The sequence below is a fragment of the Streptopelia decaocto genome (assembly GCF_964273445.1).
Source record: "Streptopelia decaocto genome assembly, chromosome: Z".
NCBI classification, from domain to species: domain Eukaryota; kingdom Metazoa; phylum Chordata; class Aves; order Columbiformes; family Columbidae; genus Streptopelia; species Streptopelia decaocto.
The window spans coordinates 65365423-65384460 of NC_138657.1; positions in this window are offsets into that span (position 1 = coordinate 65365423).

The window sequence follows — 19038 nt, forward strand, 5'->3', positions numbered from 1 at the left end:
TACACATTGGTGAATTCACATTGCTTTTGCTAATGTAGTTTAGCACTCCATTAAGAAAAACACCTGTTTGTATTTGACTCCTGGTTAAAATCGTTTCCCGACTCACTTGACTATGTTTCTTCTCTTAGTTGGTATTATTCTTGGTATTGTGGTAGGAACCATTCATCATTCATAATGTTTTTTTGTTTGTTTTTGTTTTTTTTTCGCCACACACAGAAAGGCAGACCAGCTTTTTATGTTAGCCTGACAAACCACGCTGTAGCTCCAATCTGGCTGGTCTGTGCTGGTTGTCCAGTCACTAATGCACTTAAACACCAGGTTGCATAAAGACACTTGCATATGCAAGACACTGCATAAAAAATTGTACTGTTTCTCAGTACCAACATCCAGTTTCACGAATCTTTTCAGTCTGTTGTTAGTGGTTAGCCTGTTTCAGCAAAAAGCTCCATAATGCAGCTTAGTGCTAACCCCTGCCAGTGGGGTGATGGGTTTTTATGCGCTTGCTGGAGCACCAATGCAGCACCAGGCTGTTCTGCAGAGCAGCTGGTATTAAAGAGCTGCACAGAGGGTTGAGATAGTCAGATACCAAAGTGCACAGCCCAGAGCTTTTGACTCAGCGTCCAGCCACTGTCCTCATTCAGCCCTAACTGTGCCGCTGGAAAAGACACTCTCATCCGCCCACCTGGCCCAGGCATTTTAGTCGCCACAATGCTCTGGGCCATGTTGTAGGGAGCTGCCAGGTATGTGCCCGCTGAGCAGCAGCTTTAAGCAGCTTCAGCCCGTTTTGTGTTTTGGCCCTGAAGCTGGTGAGGGAGCACCCATGGGCAGCTTTGCCTGCAGAGCTTGTGAGTGCTGGTCCCCATTTGGGAAGGTAACAAGTGGCTGAGCACAGGGGGATTTCTGGGTGAGAAGCTGTTCTCCTGGCCCAACCACTCGCCAGGCATATGCCCACATGGTATCTGGCACACAGGCCTCTTGGCAGCTCTGCCATTCTGCACCTATGTGAGACCCAGCCATGCAGACATGATGATGATGTGGGGCTTAATCACAGAATCATAGAATGTCCTGAGGTGGAAGAGGCCCACAAGCATCAAGTCCAACTCCTGTCCCTGCATATGACAACCCTACAGTTCACACCATGTTGTTTGAGGGCGTTGTCCAGTCTCTTCTTGAACACTGTCAGGCTTGGGGCCGTGACACCTCCCTGGGGAGCCTGTTCAGTGCTCCAGCACTCTCTGGGTGAAGAACCTTTTCCTAATGTCCAACCTAAACCTCCCCTGGCACATCTTCCTGCCATTCTGTCAGGTTCTGTCATTGGTCACCAGAGAGATCAGCGCCTGCCCCTCCTCCTCCCCTTGTGAGGAAGCTGTAGCTGTGATGAGGTGTCTCCCCTCAGTCTCCTCCAGGCTGAACAAACCAAGTGACTTTAGCGTCTCCTCATACGGCTTCCCCTCCAAACCCCCTAGCAACTTTGTGGCCTCCTCTGGACACTCTTCAGTTAATGCTCTTGTGGTACCTTGTGTCCTGGTCTGGGCAGCAGTGCAGAAGCCAAGCTCCACTACACTGGCCTTCTCCTTGCACGAGACCTGCCCAGCAGTGGGGTGGGCCAGGGGCAGCTGGTTTTGGAGCAGAGCTCTGTGTCAGAGGTAGCCGCCGGGAGGGCAGGTGAGTTTCTGCATGACCTCAGGGATGTGTTAAAGGAAAGAAGGAGGTCCAGTGTTTCCTGTACCACACTGGTTTGCTGTTTCTGCCTGGAGCAAAGCTGCCAGGAACAAGTGAAATCAGATCAGGTTGGAAGGAGAAGAACTGGTTAGCAAGGGAAAGCATCAGGGCCATCTGCTTTCACCCTCATGGACCTGTTGCTGAGAGATTTATCAGTGTTACAACACTTGGGACTGTGAAAGGCCCTGCTTCACTAGCTACAAACGTGGTGCTCTTGTGGGCAAAAGGTGGGGGGATCCAAGGACTTGATGCAGGTTTTGAAAAATGAAAACAGAAATTACTTGTAATTTGCTAGGCCAGTCTGCCTTAGTGCAAGATGGAGCAAGCAAGGTTTAGTGAGTTTCATTAAAAGCTAAGCTGAGACCAGGAATCAATGATGGGACAACTTTATTTCCATAGCAAGTAAGATCTTGCGGTCAATCAGCCGATGGCTTGTGGCTGTTCCTTAGTGCTGTGCAGCTCCCTTTTGCTCATTCCTTCATTAAAAACACAGTTGTTTTTTTTTCATCATGAATGTCAATGTTCCAAATTTTTATTATGTCGAAGTGTTGCATGTGGAGTTTGTTGGTGATTTACTGTTATCAAAATACAGAATGTTCCTGGTCCTTCAGTTAAACCAAGAGTGCAGAGAAATTGCATGCCTTGGGTATCAAGTGGACTCATTAAGCAGAAGCAGTGCCTGTGTAAGCATCCGGTGCTCAGCTCAAATTTGCCAAGCCATTTTGACAAGGGTGTCTAGGCAGCCTGCCAATTCACACAAACACCTCACGGTTTGTGTTTCCGAGAGTGTAGAGGTGAGAGAGGGAGGGCACACACAAGGAAGTGTGAATCTCTGCAAAGCTAGGATTTATCCAAAGCAACCTACAAGTGATGGAGGAGGGAGTCCAGCTTTGCTGGTATTATGTTATTCACTGTGGTGAATGATCATTTATTAGTTGCTGCCAGTTGATTTACTGTTGGCACAACAGCAATTGTGCAAGTGGTAATACTGGTCATGTTGAAAGCTGCCCTTCGCTTTTTGAGGAATAAGCTGTTGTCCTTGCTGTGCTGTGAACAGTGTCCCCGTGTCTGCCCTCTTACTCTTCATGCATCACTCTCTGTTGAGTTCCACATATTATAGCTGTTATCGCCTACCCATGTTCTTATAGGGGTTTGGCACTTGCAATTATTGCTTATTTAGGTAATTATTTCAAACAAATGTAGCTGATTTTCTTTTCTGTATGCATTTTAGTTGTTTTTATTTTAAATCTTAACTCTTCTGCTCTAACCTTTTTCCATTCCTGCAGTCAGTTATTTCAGCTTATATTTAACTTGCACTTTAATGCCGTAGCATTAATGAGTCTGATGCTGAAGAGAAAGCCATTAGGTTTTCATGTGAGGTCCAGCTATGGGGTGTCTTTGTGTTCTGAGGATTATTAAAAGCACAAAAAAAGGGGGCGGGGAGATGTGAAAGAAGAAAAGGAGAAAGCTTTTGTTTCCACTTTTAAAAGGCAAGACCGATATTTGGTTAAACTGGGTTGCATATGTTCAGGCCAGGATTTCTGAGCAAGTTTTGCTCTTAGTTGTGACCACAGTGAGAGGCACCTCTACAAATTCCTCCAGTAGTGTGTTCCACTGCTCAGCAGCAGCCATGGGGAAAAGGAGGGGCCGCAGCACATCCACAGCCAGTAACACACTGTCAGCTGAAACTGTGGCTCTTCGAAAATGCAAATTTTCTAAGATGTACATTCTATAAAAATGTACTGTTCTGGACAGGAAAGACTGCTCTTACCCAGATAGGAATTTCAGGAGAGGAGAAGGGAACTGGTGGTTACAGAACAGGCACAAATTCTCCTGGAATAGCTGATACTCTATTATGTGCAAGAGGGATTTCAGCTCTCTGCTCTGAATTAAGGGCAGTGAGAACTACTTTTGGCTGCACCACAGCTCTAGGCAAGTGGCTGAGCCAGAGGATTAGTAGCTTTTCTGCAGTGGGCAGAGATACCTTATTTTTCACAAAATCCTTGTCAGGTCTTGCTTCCTCGGTGCAGAATATGAAAAACTCAGAAACCCCCCTGACTTCCATGGGGTAATAAAGCAGTTTCCCATCTGTTCTTTCTGCTTCCATAGGGGCTCACAAGGATTATTTTGTTTACCTGGTCTCCTTACTTTAGGTGGCCCAGGTAGCTGTCTTCACAGAGAGACGACTAAGTGTTAAAATGGTGTTGGCAACCAGTGGTACGCAGTGTAGAGAATATAGCAACAGAGTGACATGCTCAGAAAGACTGAAGCAGGCAGGATGCTGCTTCTCTTTTTTTTGTTGTTTTTTTTGTTTTTCTTTTCAGCGAGGAATGTTTTGTGGTAGGCGCAGAACCTGCTAAATACCACCTCCAGCAAAGGCAGATCTTGAGAGCAATCTCCAATGGCTCTGTGTTGTTTGCAGCCCTGTCCGGTAGACATCGAATGCCACCAGGGAGTCCAGGGACAACAAGGTCAGCTGGGATTGCAGTTCCCTAGAGAAAGACAGTGGGAAGAGCAGGGCATTACCCACATTTCTTCTAACATTACCATCTCAGCTTTCTGAGGGCAGCCTTAGGTCCTATATAGGTACACTTAGGTCAGTTTGATGTAGAAGTCCCCTGGCTTACCTTGGCATGTCTTGACACTGCCATTTATGCCAGTTTACTCTCCTGTGGTCTCACCAGCCTGAGGAAGACTGAAACTTAAGTTGCCAGCTGTCCGTGTAATTGCTTATTTGGTTTGGTTTGGGAAGTTCTAACACATGTTAGGATGCCCCTGTCACTATTTTTACAGCTTCTGCCCTGGGATTTAATGACCAGTTGGCAGTAGGACAGGAGACAAATATCGATGCCTTTGTGCATCAGAAATTCACCCATAGCTATGAAAGCTGCTGACTCTGAATGAAGCCTGATGCACATCTTAAATGAGAGAAGTGGGGACATCAGTGACAGAAAAGTGGGTGCAGAAATCTCTTTTACTAACCTGTGTTGTTCATAAAAGAAAACAGTTGAAGAGGAATCCATGGCAATTTTATAGCCTTTTGTTTAATGGTGGGTGTAGACTTTTTTAAAAGAATTTGCCCACTGTGTTTACCCTTTTGTCAGGATGGTGTCAATCCTCTGCACTGACTATTGCCAGTGCTTCTTTGCTGGTTTTCTGAGTGTCCCACATTCCTGGAAGTGAGTTTGCTGTTTTATCTGGCAGAGTAAAGGAAGATTTCCTTACCTCCTTCACAGTAGGGGCATACGTTTGTAGAAAAGTCCTGCCTGCATTTGCGTAAGACTGCGTTTTCCACTCATGAGTTTCTGACTTGCTGTTCTGGCACTCAGAATTCTTGCATGCCTGCTGGAAATGTCTGACATAAAAGAAAAATCAGGTTTCAGAGGTCCTTTGTTCACCATTTGGGTAAGAAAACTGTCCACTGGCACAGAGGGAAGGGTCTTATTTCCTATATCACAAGATGTACGTTGGGAGAAAGAAACAGTGAATTTCAGAATGGCATTTGCTCTCTGAATTGTCAGGCTATATGAAGGGTTTTGGACAACCTTATAGAGCCTGCCTTGTTTTGCTGCATCTGCTTCTCTGTTGAAGCATTATTGAAATCGTGTATTGCCACAAGGGGGATGGAACAGAACAAAACCAGACCGCATTTCTTTGAAAGACCATTTGAATGAAATAAAATAGGCTATGCTCCTGGAAGTTACCCACAGGATGCAAGCCATCTGATTTTCATTAAGCATTTAGCTGCTAGTTCTTAACAATGATATCCTTTGCATTTTCTTTCAGTACATTCAGTGTGGTCTGAGGTTTTAATAACTTTCTTGTGTGTTTTCAGATATAGTAATACATCCTTCAGTTGTAGGTTTATCAGGTGTCTCCCTGGGGCTTGGTTTGAGATAGTTGCTACAAAAATGTAGGTAATTTAGCGTATGAAGGTGACACAATCTGGAAAGAATTGATATAGAATCATTTTAAATTGATATAGATGCATTTAATTTGTCTACTTCTTCTGACTACATCTGATGGCAGATATATTGACTTGCTCCCACTTTCTCCCCTCTCCTGTTTTCACAGAATTGATTTTTTCCTGATGCACTTTTGCAGAAGCCTCCGGTACTGTCACAGGTCAAACATCAATGCTGAATAGACAAGATAGATTGACCTGGCATCAGCAGTTGCACTGCTTTTTCTTCTCTGCTCTTCACCCTTTTTCAGGACTATTCCCAATTACTCAGTAGCTGAATTCTGCAGGAAGTTACTGGTAACTTCAGCTACATCACAGCAAGTTTCTGCACAGTGCTTTTTGGAGCACTGCTTTTCAGAAGGAGAATAGGATATTTTCCTGGGCTCTCCTTTACCATATGGATGAGGAATGGAGAACTACATATTTTTACAAAGAAATGTATGCATTTCTCTAGTTTACTCTCAGAACAAAATGACCTGAGTTCTGACATCATTGGCCAGGCACAACCCTTGAGGAAAGTTTTGTGAAAGGGACAATATTATTTCTTGGACCTGCAGCTTATAGTATTATCCCTACAAAACTATGTGTGCTTAGACTTACCCACATTGTGTCTAATTGTGTTTTAGTATCTCCCCACTAACTCACTTACACACTGAAGCAAGACAAAGAAGAGCCTTAAGTGCTTAGTTTTGTCTGTCCGAGCCACAGACCTGCAGGGTGGGTGATGCAACAAGGTTTTCCAGAGGTTTTCCCAGCCTGATGTGCAGCCGCGTCACCTCTGGAGACTGACCCCCAAGCTGCCCTTGGAGTACCCAGCTGCTGATGGGATCACTCTATCTGTCGATCAACCGTGAGGGCAAAGAAGCTGTTTTATGGCTCACTGAAGTTATAAAACAAACTCTGAAGAAGGCTACCATACTGGGAGCCTGGCGCCGAAGAAAGACTTGGAGCAGCATGTGTACAAATACAAAGGAAGGATCCTGTGTGAGGAGCTGGTAGGACATTCATCACTTGGAGTCAGACAAGTCTGTAATCCCACAGCCTGACTTTTCCAAGGTGTGCTATAGCGCCTCATGCTAAAAATGTATTTTTCAAATGCTTTGGTACGAGACAAAGGGACTCAGAGTACTGGAAAGGAGAGTTGAAATTTTTGTTGATTCCTCAAAAGAGTAATCAGGTAGATACTCTAAACCAGGTGTTCTTTGTATGTTGAAATGATAGTGATTTTTTTAATCACAGAACATTTAATTGTAAGAATCATCTAGGGCTTTACAAAACTATTCAGACAGAGAAACAAAAGGGTTATTTCTTGATAAAAGCATTTATCTTGTTACTTTATAATGATTTAATACTCACCCTTTGGATTTCTTTGAATAACATTAGTTGTCTTAGAGCATGAGTGAATTTCATTTTCCTTCCTTTCCAAACCTCTTCCTTCATCAAAAACTGAACATAATTGCAACTGTCTTACTGGGAGTCAAGCATATGAGGCAGGGCTGCGTGTGTCTTTTCTTTTTTTTTTTTTTTTTTTTGATGGTATTTTAAAGTATTTAAGGCTTTGGAAAGAAGAGCAGAACTTCAGTTGCTGTGGAAGTGCCAAACCTGACGATGCCTTGTCACAACAACTCGTCTCAGTTCTTGGCAAGCCTTGAGCAGAGTGATTGCAGATTTTTCCAGGAAACAAAATGCTGGCTGTCACAATACAAGCAGTAAATGCACTTTGATTCTATTCAGATTCCAAAAGTAAAGTTCTCAGTCATATTAAAATTCAGTACTTACTAAACACAGATCTATTGTACGTAAATGAGGCCAGCTGATGAGGCCCTAGGTTTTGTGTCCTGAAAGTAAACCAGGGTGTCACATTGTGTCAATACTAACTCAGAAAAAATACTTTTTTTTCTCCTGAATTACTGATCCTATAGACAACCAGTGTACCGTCCACAGGACATTTTATAGCTACTCACACCTGTGACTTAGTTTAAAAGATACAGTGTAAAGGTTGTGTAACAAAGCCTGTTTGCAACTTTGAGCCCATTACATCACTGCTCTCCGAATTCTAAATTTAAAACTCCATTTGTAGCATGGATGGTCTTAGCTAGTGGCATTTATTTAACATGAAATCTTTTCCTCCAGGTCAATATTCCTACAGACTAATGAAATAGAACATATATCTTATGTTTCATGAGTTGTAGTGACTTCTAAGCAGATCTTTTGGGGCTACTAAATGAGTCATTATGCTGATTTTAGTAGCATAATGAAGATATTTCACATTTTCAGATATGGAGAGGAAGATATGAAAATATTTCGCATGCAAGGGAGAGTGTGCTACTCATCAGACCTTTCACTTTGGACGTGCAAGAAAGAAAACCATTAGACTGCACATTCTAGTGACTGTTGATCTCTGATGATGTACAGCTCTTGCTGAACTTGAAAAATACGCCTACAAACCAAAAGCACATAGAAATCATAGAGCAAAGACCTTCTTGTTGGCTTGCACTTCAGATGTAGTTAAAGAAGGTGAAGTCCTAGGTTTCCTTATCAATTCAAGCTTTGCCAGTCTTGACCAGTATCTCTCTCACACTGTCTTACTCAAATAAAGAATGACAAGATGTATAAAGTTTATCTGTTGTTGGCCAAAAGCAAGAACACCAAGGGCACCTTTTAAGTTACCCCAAGGAACCACTATGCAAAGAAAATTACCAGATTACTTCTCCCTCTGTGCTACTAGATCAGCGTTAACAAAAAAGCACTCCAGATGAAGTATCTCTTACCAGCAACTGTTGTAAGAACCTTTCCCATCTGCAGGGTGAAATGAAACTAAAGATTTATTTTTCTTGTCACCAGTATTGGTAAATAACCCAACATGAAAATTAAAGTCTCTGCTTTAGACATGAGACTCTTTAATCTATGTCAGCTCTTTAGCTGTGATCTTAAATGCTGTGTGGAGTAATGTAATATGTTCATAAATCTGTATTTCCTTAGGCTTTTCCCCATATTCACCACTAACTTTAAATGCAGTTGGCAGAAACTAGCAGGAGCTGATTACACTTAACCTCTATAAACATTTGCAGCATGTAGCTTGCCCGCTCCTGTTTGAACTGCTTGTAAAACTTGGATAGTAAACCATCTGTTCCTAGTGTTCTCCTAGGGTGCAAATGGGATCCAGGAAAAGCAGAATGTTTTGTTAACTGTAAACCAGATACGCAATGGTGATCAGACTCCAATTCCCTTTAATGGCTTCAAAGTCTTTAAATTTGAGTCACATAAATGCATGATGCCAGTAACATACATGCAAAAAAAAACATTAAAGTAAAAAATGAAGGTGGCTCATTAGACCTGATGCTTATGTTCATGAGTAACAACTGGAGAGCACTACTTCACATACAGTCATTATTGTGTTCCTACAAGAAAAGACATCAAAGAAGTTTTTCTGAAAATGGGATGTGTTAGGAGACCTCATGGGTTAAAATGAGAGTGTCCATCTGAGCACGCCCTTGATGTGTTGTAGCAGCACTTGCAGCCCCTTGCACCACAGAAGCATCCTGGGTCTGCTCATTATACAACACTTTGAGAAGGCAAAAAAGATGTCCGGTGTTCAGGCATGTGTCTGACCCAGCATGAGCCATGCCATGACTGCTGCCTCAGTGCCCAGATGTGCCTGTGCCTGGTGGGGATCGTGCTGTACAGGGGACCAGGCAGTCCCATCCAGGGCTGGGTGCAGGGAGACGTCTGTAACAGTGTGCCCAGGCCTCTGGGGAAAGGGAGGCCCTTGGGAGGAGTCACTGCCTACTCCATTGTCTCCGGGTAGGGATCATTATCTGCGGGGGCATTTCAAGAGAACCCAAGGCCCAGGTATGGCCTGCAGCTGGAGCAGGAGCACCATGGTACCACCCTGCATTCTCTGGCCACTCTGGGTCACTCTCTCCCCTCTGGACTGGCTGGATCATTGGGCTGAGGCCAATTGTATGAGGTTCAACAAAGCCAAGTGCCAGGTCCTGCACTTGCATCACAACAACCCCAGGTAGTGCTACAGGCTTGGGAAGAGTGGCTGGAAAGCTGCCTGGCAGAGAGGGATGTATGGGTGTTGGTTGACAGGTGGCTGAACATGAGCCAGCAGTGTGCCCAGGTGGCCAAAAAGGCCAACAGCATCCTGGCGTGTGTCAGGAATAGTGTGGCCAGCAGGACCAGGGAAGTGATCATCTCCCTGTACTTGGCACTGGTGAGGTTACACCTCGAATCCTGTGTTCAGCTTTGGGCCTCTCATTTCAGGAAAGACATTGAGGTGCTGGAGCATGCCCAAAGAAGAGCAATGAAGCTAGCAAAGGGTCTGAGAACACTGGGGCTGTTCAGCGTGAAGAAAAGGAGGCTGAGACCTTATCACTGTCTACAACTACCTGAAAGGAGGTTGTAGCATGGAGGGTGTTGGTCTCTTCTCCCAAGTAGCAAGTGATAGGACAAGAAGTAATGGCCTCAGATTGTGCCAGGGGAGGTTTAGTTTTTATATTAGCAAAAAAATTCTCACTGGAAAGGGTTTTCAGGCATTGGAACAGGCTGCCCAGGGAAGTGGTTGGGTCATCATCCATGGAGGTGTTTAAAAGATGTGTAGATTAGGTTGTTAGGCATGTGGTTTAGTGGTGGACTTGCCAGTGTCAGTTTAACAGTTGGACTCAATAATTTTAAAGGTCTTTTCCAACCTGAATTATTCTGTGTTTCCCCCATGCTTGAGGTCATGGTCTGCAGTCTCCTAGACCAGGATAGTCAGACTCTGGCACACAGCACAACCTCAGTGTTGGCTGGAAGGGGGTGAAGGCAGTTCTTGTCCCTCCCCACTTGGAGCAGAAGTGTTACTAAGTCAGACTGGGCTATGTCCAGCCGAGTCCAAATAAGCCTCCAAGGAAGTGGTTCCATACCATCTCTGGTGACCCAATCTAGTTCTGCACAATCCTGTGGGACAGGAGGCTCTCCTACCATGCTATTTGAACCCCTAGGGGAAGAACATTTTGGGTGTTAATCTCTTTCTGTTGAGTTTCCCAAGGAAGGCTGAAATTCAGTGCTGTATTTTCTTTCCACTCCATGTTGCAACCTACATGCAAAAAAACCCAGTTGCAAGCAAAACCCCCACCCAAAGCAGCACCTCAAGTGCTGCAGCACAAGTGGGCATCTAAAAGCAAGCACAATTCCTTTCTTCAAAAGATCATCAGAGTAGACTTTTGCCAGAACCTTTTCAGGATTTGATAGGCAGAGCAGTATGCTGCAGAGAGAAGAGGGTGAGCTGAGGATTTTATTTCAGTTGGTAACACCAGACTTGGAAACTCTACATAACAAGGACAAAAATCCTGGTTTAAGTGGCACATAATCAGAACACTGATAAGTCTTCACAATGCTGGGAGGACCTGGGAGATATACATATGGTACATTATTCAGCACAACAGCTTATTTGAGGGTGTAACATATGCCAAGCAAGATGACATCAGATCTCAAGAATCTATATTGCACATTGCTGAGCTGATAACCATGACAGTTCTGAAAAGTGGGAGGAAAAGGATAAATAGAGTTTTGAGCAGAGGGTGGTGAATGAATTTCAACAACTGGAATATAAGAGAATAAAAAATTTACTTGGTGAAATGAGGGAACTCAAGAAGCTGAGGAAGAGTCTGTCCTCTTGGGTGTCAGAAAATTGCAGGTATCTAGAATGGGATTTGGCCACTGTTGCAGAGACTAAGCTATGTGTTCAACTGGCTTGTTTTCAGTGGAGATCCCATTTTTTATGGTTAGCGTGAGCACAAGTAACATCCTCAAGAGCTAAACATTTACTATTAATTACGTATTTGAGTTACTACAGATTTCTATCACGAGCTGCTGGTATATTGAGTAGGATAGTATAAGCCCTATGCTATGTTTTACAATGAAGTATTTTCCAGTTTTTCTGGCTTGCTTCCTTCAGCATACATTTGTTCAGCATTGCAGCCCCAGTAGTGATGTAATATCTTCCACTGAAGTGGATCCAAGTATATGCTACATAACATCTTTTCACTTGCCACTGGGTGTGAAATAAAGGAATTGTTCAAGTGTATGAAGTAACTATTTAAATCAAATTTGAACATGAAATGAAAAATCCTTCTGTAGCCAACTGAAATGGCATGGAAAGTTTGCAGTGGTAGGTGGTAACTGCCTGAATTAGAATCCAGCCAGTAAATCCAAGCTAACATCTTGATGCAAAAAGCTTTACTAGACACTCACTCCTACAGAGAGAAAGGCAATCCTGAAATGGGAGCAGCAATAGGTAGTGAGGACTTCTCTTTCATGCTTCATGTCAAAGATTCTTGCAACACGCTCCCATCATGCTCTTTCAAAGCAAACTTTGCTTAGTCAGCCAGTGCCACCACAAGTTGCAACGTGCAAGTTGTCCTTGGAGGGCTCTCAGCCAAACACTGTCCTGCTTCATTTACAAAACGTGACACGCAATGGAGTGGTTGCTCTTGATATAGGCGTTACTACCTTGCACAGATGCAGTCCAGCTGAAATGGTCTGAAACTCTAGCAGCTCCAAGTCTGGAGAGAGGCTGGGTGGAAACATGCTGGCCAAAAGTCAGTGCAGAGCTCCTCAGGCAGCCATGCTCTGCTGCTTACTAAACACTGAGCTTCTCCTGCCGGAGCAGCTCCTACAGGTGAGAGTGAACCCATTGCTGAACAATTTCAAAGTGTGACTCTCACCCAAACGCTCAGCAGGCTGGACCAGCAGGCAACCTGGGACATTCTTTGACATAATGGCCATCACATTACTCCCGGGAAGCCACAAAGACCAAGATGAACCTGGGCTTTCTTCACACTGAAATGCTGAACATAGGTATGATCGTGCAGGTTCACATACTTGCTCCATGACAACAGGGGGTCCCCCATACTCTGAAACTTCTGTGACAGCATGTCTATGTCTAGCCTGCTAACCATGTGGGTCAGTACTGAGCACACAGCTAAGGTCCTTTCTAATGTGCATTGTTAGACACTGTTGCCCCTTAGATATTATTTCAGCTTCACCTCATCTCTGTTCTAATTTTCATCTCCTGTTGGCAGTGGAGACACCTGAACAATACCCATGGTGGCACACACCGCCAGTGTTCACAGCCCCGGAAACCCCGGGCTGTGGGGTTTCCACAGCCTCTCAATGTGGCTGAGCGCCACAAGACACACACCACACACAGCAAGGAGCTGAGGTGTGGTTCAGTGACTGGCAGGGGGAGGATGACCAAGGATCACTGCTTAATTATAGGCTGGGGCTGTGCACACAGCTGCATCCCAGCTTTGAGATACTGGAGTCCTTCCTGCCACAGATCCAGGCCACCCAGCCACTGCCCACCAATGCACCTCCGTGAGACCAGGCCTTTCTTTGCACAGCTGCTCCTCCAGACTTATGGCCAGCCCTCTTTGCATCACAGTATTTCAAAACCAGCATGACAAGTGCTCACAAACTGGTGGCTAAAATTCACTGTTTTCACACATTTTTGACCAGCAGAATTACTCCAGGGGGATAAAAGCAGCAGCTCTAACCCTTGTCTCTACTCCATTAACTTCCCAGTTTTCCTCCCTGCTTCTAGTAATGTTCATTCAAGGCAAAAGGAAAAGAGAGATCACCTCCTAGATAGCAGAGGGGGAAAAAAATAAACCAAAGACAAGGTTTGTGCTCCACATCAGAAGGCTGCCTTTCCCATGACTGCTGGCAAGGTCCCCAGGGCCCCTGAGCCTGCACAGACAGCTCTGCAATGTGTCACATCTTCTCCTTAGGGACAGCATGTCTTCCTGACTGAGAAATAGATTAAAAATTAATCTTTTTCTCAGCCGTTTCCAGTAAAGCCCCAGTTCAACCAAGCACTGACCTAGCTGAACTTTGCTGGTCTGTGCCCAGAATGTGCACTGCTCACTGCAGGGCTCTGCTCCATGAGTTGGATGGTAGCAGTGAGGGGTGGGTGACACTGTGGTTTGCAGAAGAATTCATTTCACCAGTTGTCAGGTTTGGAGTTTAGACACAATTTAGTTCACTTGATTCTCTTCAGCAAGTGCTGTTCTGACTGACTGAGCAGGGATCTACATCCTCCCCAGATCAGACCTCTGCTGGGAGAATAAAACCAACTCCAGTCACTCTTTTCCACACAGAATGAGAAATATGACCTGGTAGCAAAGAAGTATTTAACCCCAGTCCATGTATGTGCCTAGCGATGCTTTTTGCGGTGACTTTTGGCCCACAGCATCAGCAGGCAGTTCACACTCTTGGCACATGCTTGCAGGACCATGGGCTCAAACTCACTTGAGGCTGTGCTCTGGTGGGGAATGATAAAGACCACTGGTGTGATCAAGAGGTACCTCAGCCTACAGACATCAAAAAAAAAAAAAAAAAGGAAAAAAGTGCAGTAAAGATAGTATTAAGGAAGGAAATAAGGAAATAGAGGCAGCCTTTTCCAGTGTCTGCCACCCTCACTGTGAAGACATTCCTTCTCATATTTAAGTGGAACCTCCTGTGTTCCAGTTTGTACCCATTTCCCCTTGTCCTATCATTGGTTTTCAATGAGAAGAGCCTGCCTCCATCATCGTGACACTCACCCTTTAGATATTTATAAACGTTAATGAGGTCACCCCCTCAGTCTCCTCCAAGCTAAAGAGTCCCAGCTCCCTCAGCCTTTCCTCATAAGGGAGATGCTCCACTCCCTTCATCATCTTCGTGGCTGAAGGTGGAAAGACAAATTACTGAGGAATGCAGAAACTATATTCTTACTGCTGTCCTTTGGAAACCAGAGGTATTTCAGAGCAATTAGAAGTTACACTTGTTATTTACATGGCAGTAGTGCTTTTCTTACACTCACCTACTAGAGAAAAAAGAGCAACTGACACCACACCTGAAGCTGACGGTGCCTGGCTTTCCAGGGGCTCCTGGCAAATATTTTGGATTCCCTATTTTCTACCCCTTTTCTTCTCCATGCTGCTGGGAAAATCTCTACAGAGGGGTTCTGGAGGCTCTCAATTTCCCAGGGGGCTGCCCTGTTCTGTGGACAGGAGTGGGATTTGTGCTATTGGATGTGCTGGTTATGTCAGGCAGCATTTTCTCTCCAGGTGGAGATAGTGACTAGCTTTGGGGTTTGTTTTCTTTTTCAAGCAGTTCTGGGGACAAAATGTTGCTGTTATAACTGCATTTCTGTCAGTCTCTGAAAAAGCAGATGTGCCATCTGAGAGGGCTGATTGTTGTGTAAACATTCAGCGTTTTCTGACAAAAACACCCTTCGCTTCCTTCTAAACAAAACCACTCAGCTGTGTCCCTGCCGCAGGCAAGAACATCAAACTCCTCAAATATCAGCAGTTTTCAAAATTTTGGAAGGCTAACATTGACTGGAAAGGCAATCAAAGTGTTTTCATGAGGTGAACTTAAGTATATGCCTTTGCATTATAAACTGTTATCATTTCTCTGACAGAACTATAGCCTAGTATTCATCAGAACAATTCTGTCTTTCCAGTCTTGTTAACTTTATGGGACACTAAACTAAGGGAAAGAAAATACTCTTTTTTTTGCATGTCAGGATTGCTTTGGACACCACTGCAGGCAGTTTATGAACTGTGAAGCTAGTGAATCCTTCAGCAGCAAAGCAAGATGCAGTGGCAGATCTCCTGGTGGTGTCCTGCCCTGCCTGGCTGCAGTGCCCCACAGCAACCATCTCCCTGCACTCAGAGCATTCCTCCATCTCCAACTCAGAGCTACCTGTCCCCTCCTACAGCAGAGATGCTCTGTCTCCCTTGCCAGAGAACACTCTGTAAGTGTCAGGGTTGGTCCTGCTGCTCATCTCCCTGCAGCACATGGTAGGGTCTGGGGATGCGAGCAGCGGCAATTTCGCTAGCTCCTCCTCTAAATGTTCTCCCTAGGGCTTTAGATGGGTAGTTCTGTACGTAGCATAGAGTAAAACCTATTGCAAATTCAGTATGCTGGGCTTGACCAACTGTGATTTAAAATATGAGCAGATGGAGAAAACCTCCATATTTACATCTAGTTACTTCTCACATTGTTAAAATCCTCCATAGGAAGCTAAATTAGAAAAGATGGTGAGAAACATGAGATTTCAGATTTTACAAGGCACAAAGATCCTCCTCAATCAACATGGTTATATGACAACCTTTTCTGTGTATCTCACTGTTTAAGGATCAGCTCTTGAGCTAACCAGCTGCTCCATAACCCCAAAGTTTGGAAACTGCTATAATAAGAAGACACACATATACCTGTGTACAATGTCTCTTACACAGGGCTGTGTTATACTTGGATTTCACACTGGATCTGTATTTCTTTGGACAGTCCTGTATCTCAAGAGTTTCTCTAGTGTGAAATAGGCCAATAAATAGCATGCAAGATTTGTACATACTTGAGATGTCTTGAAAAAAAGAGTTTATGCCTTTTCAGCTGGAATTTCCTCTTGACACTGCTTCTGGAGTAGAGGAAGACCCAAATAAGCCACTTGATCAAAGTCAACAAAAGTTCCACATTTTCTCCCACCTCAACAAATTACTCAGCTACCTTTTTATTTCGTCTACTGTCAGGTGTAGGTTTTACAATCACCTAGAGCAGCTCTGAGCTTCTTCCTTGGAAGTGATACAAGGGCTAAGGCTGACATCATAAACTAAGTCAGGTCTTTCAAGACCCTCCCTATACCATTTCTACCCTGGTAGAATAAAAACATATGTGAGCAATCCTCCAGGATCCAAGCACTTCACAATGAATGAGAAGCTGGTGAAGAGCCCCTGCTGGAGTGGTATTAAGGCACCATTGAAACAGGAGTTAATATTGATAACTGCTGACTGCAGAGACCTCACCGTCCTCTGACCCAACCAGCCCTTCTGCTCCAAGATGCATAATGCCGAGAAGAGGCTCAGACCTGCAAGATGTAGGTAGTTAGCTCTCGTAGCTTGGTCTTCACACTCACCCACTGCAGGGCTGCCTCTTCAAACAGACAGTCCTGCTTTCTGTCTGGCCTCAGAAATCCACTTTCCACTTCTCCTGCAGATTATTGTCCTTCATATGGTAAACTGGTCTCCCTTTTGCTTTTAGAGATCTAGATCTATTTTCTGGCTCTGTACCAGGGTGGACATAGCAGGACTACACTGATGCTACAGTGTGCAGCAGGAGTGATTTCCAGAGCACCGAGTAGCCTCTGATGTGGCACCTGCTGACAGCTTAAGCCTAGACCAAGGCACTTTCGGTCACTTCACTCAGCCAGGACTGGGGACTCAGGATCCCTGTCCCTTTTGTAAGGCGTATCCAGCTGATAACACGGGAGGCAACTTAACAAGAACCTTCCTTGCTCCTACCCAGGTCCTCAGGGGTTCAACAGCCCAGTAGCTGTTGAAGATATTTATTTTTCTTAGAATTAATCCAGCTGTGAGCTGGATTAACTGACACAGGGGCCTCTGATCACCACCAGATGTTTGCAAAGCACCCAAATAGCAATGTACATCTGCTTTTAAATCTGGTCTGCGTTCCTGAGGAAGAGGAAAGTAGCAGAGGTGGGGGGCGGTGAGGGGAGGATAATTTGACCAGTGTTGGATTTGTGTGGTTAAGATGATGGATAACAATTTTTTTTTGTGCATCCCCAATTCCAGAAAACTGATCCTTATGGCCCATGGCTTCTTAGGGCTTTTGTTAAGGTTTTTTGTTTGTTTTTTACCCTAGAAAACTGTGATATCCATGGTACAAGTCTTTGCTGAAGGAAATCCCACACAGGCTTATTAAGTCAATGCAGAAGTACTGGTAATGGTTTAAACTAATTTTAAGGTACCTGCTGCTTCTTGTCCTGCCCATTAGCTTGTTATTTTACCTTAGCATGGCCATTGATCCTATTACTTCTCATCACAGGTTTTGTCTCCCTTGCTGAGATCAAGTCCCAGGCAATGCATTACTTGCCTGAGATCTGTACTACAAAGGACATGCATGGTTTGATATGTGAAGGTACACTACAGCTCCTACTGGCACCAGAGATAAAACTCCCCTTGGGTGCAATAGGAATGAGCCATCAGTCCTGGGGACTATAATTTTTTACAACTTTGTGTAATGACTAGTGCAAAAAGACCCCAACCTAGCAGATGCTCAAGGCACCGTTGCTATTAATAATATTGCAGAAGCAGGATTTTCTGATTAAATGAGACACATCCCAAAATAGGTAAGAGCTTGTAGCAGTGTCAGAGTCATTACGTGGCAATACGTATTGCCCCGACAGCTGGTGACAAGCAGCTCAACCTGTCTCAGGATACCTCTTTCGACATCCCCGCGTCTTGTGCCGGCCAGCCAGGGGAGAGGGAAAACCTGTGCCAATTACAGCAGTTACTCTCAGTGTTAGGAGCCATGGGCTTTTATTTGCATTAGCCTCCCTTCATCCAGTGCTTATAACCTGTTCTCTCTGGATTTACAGGATAACACAGCAAACCTGTACCAGTACCATATGTTTTCGAATAAAAAACGTTACCCATTTTGAGATACTAATGTCCTTGCCTCACTGAGGTCATCATTGAAAAAAATGTCCCATTACTTTGCTTTGGAGAAATCTCACTTTCATTCTCCACCTGTTAACTTCTGTCAACATACACAGTGTGAAAGCCTTGTGGTTTAAAGCAGCTATTTTAATATTGATTCAACATATGTCAGCTGAGGCTGGATCTCTACCCAATTCTTCTATTTGTCTGTCTTATCCATCTGTCTATAAATCTAATTTGTTATGCAGACCTTTTGTTCCAATATGGTCTTAATATTAATATATACCATGGGAAAAGCCTTTGCTGATCCATGCTCCAAGAAGAGAACAGCATTTGTGTTTTCAAAAGGGGTTGTAGCCAACAGGGCAAATTGTAAATAACAACAGTGGATCAATACCTAAACACAAGAAAAATGAAGTAACAGTTTTCTTAAATATCAACAGAAATCTGGCTGTGCAACGTTCTGGGTTTGGCTCTTAAAACAGCCTTGCATGTATTTTCATTCAAACTACTGCAGTCTTTAATACATTATGAAGGTAGTGACAACAATAAAAAATCAGAATAGTGCATATAGTGACACCTTCCAGACTAGATTTCTCCATTGTTTTATTTGCTTTAGAGTCCCTTACACAGTTTTCAAAGCCACGGATTACTTAGCCAACTACCAGATATTTAAAAGGCAGAGATGCAATAAATGCTTGGCCATCATTCTTCAAATACAACCCTCAGAGTTTTTAACCAAAAAAGCTATATCAAAAGCTGGCCAAAAATACCCGAAAGAGTTAATAAACCCAATTATAACACTAACATATTCAATATTAACTGTTTTAGAAAAGAGAAACTGTTTTATAAGAGTGAAAA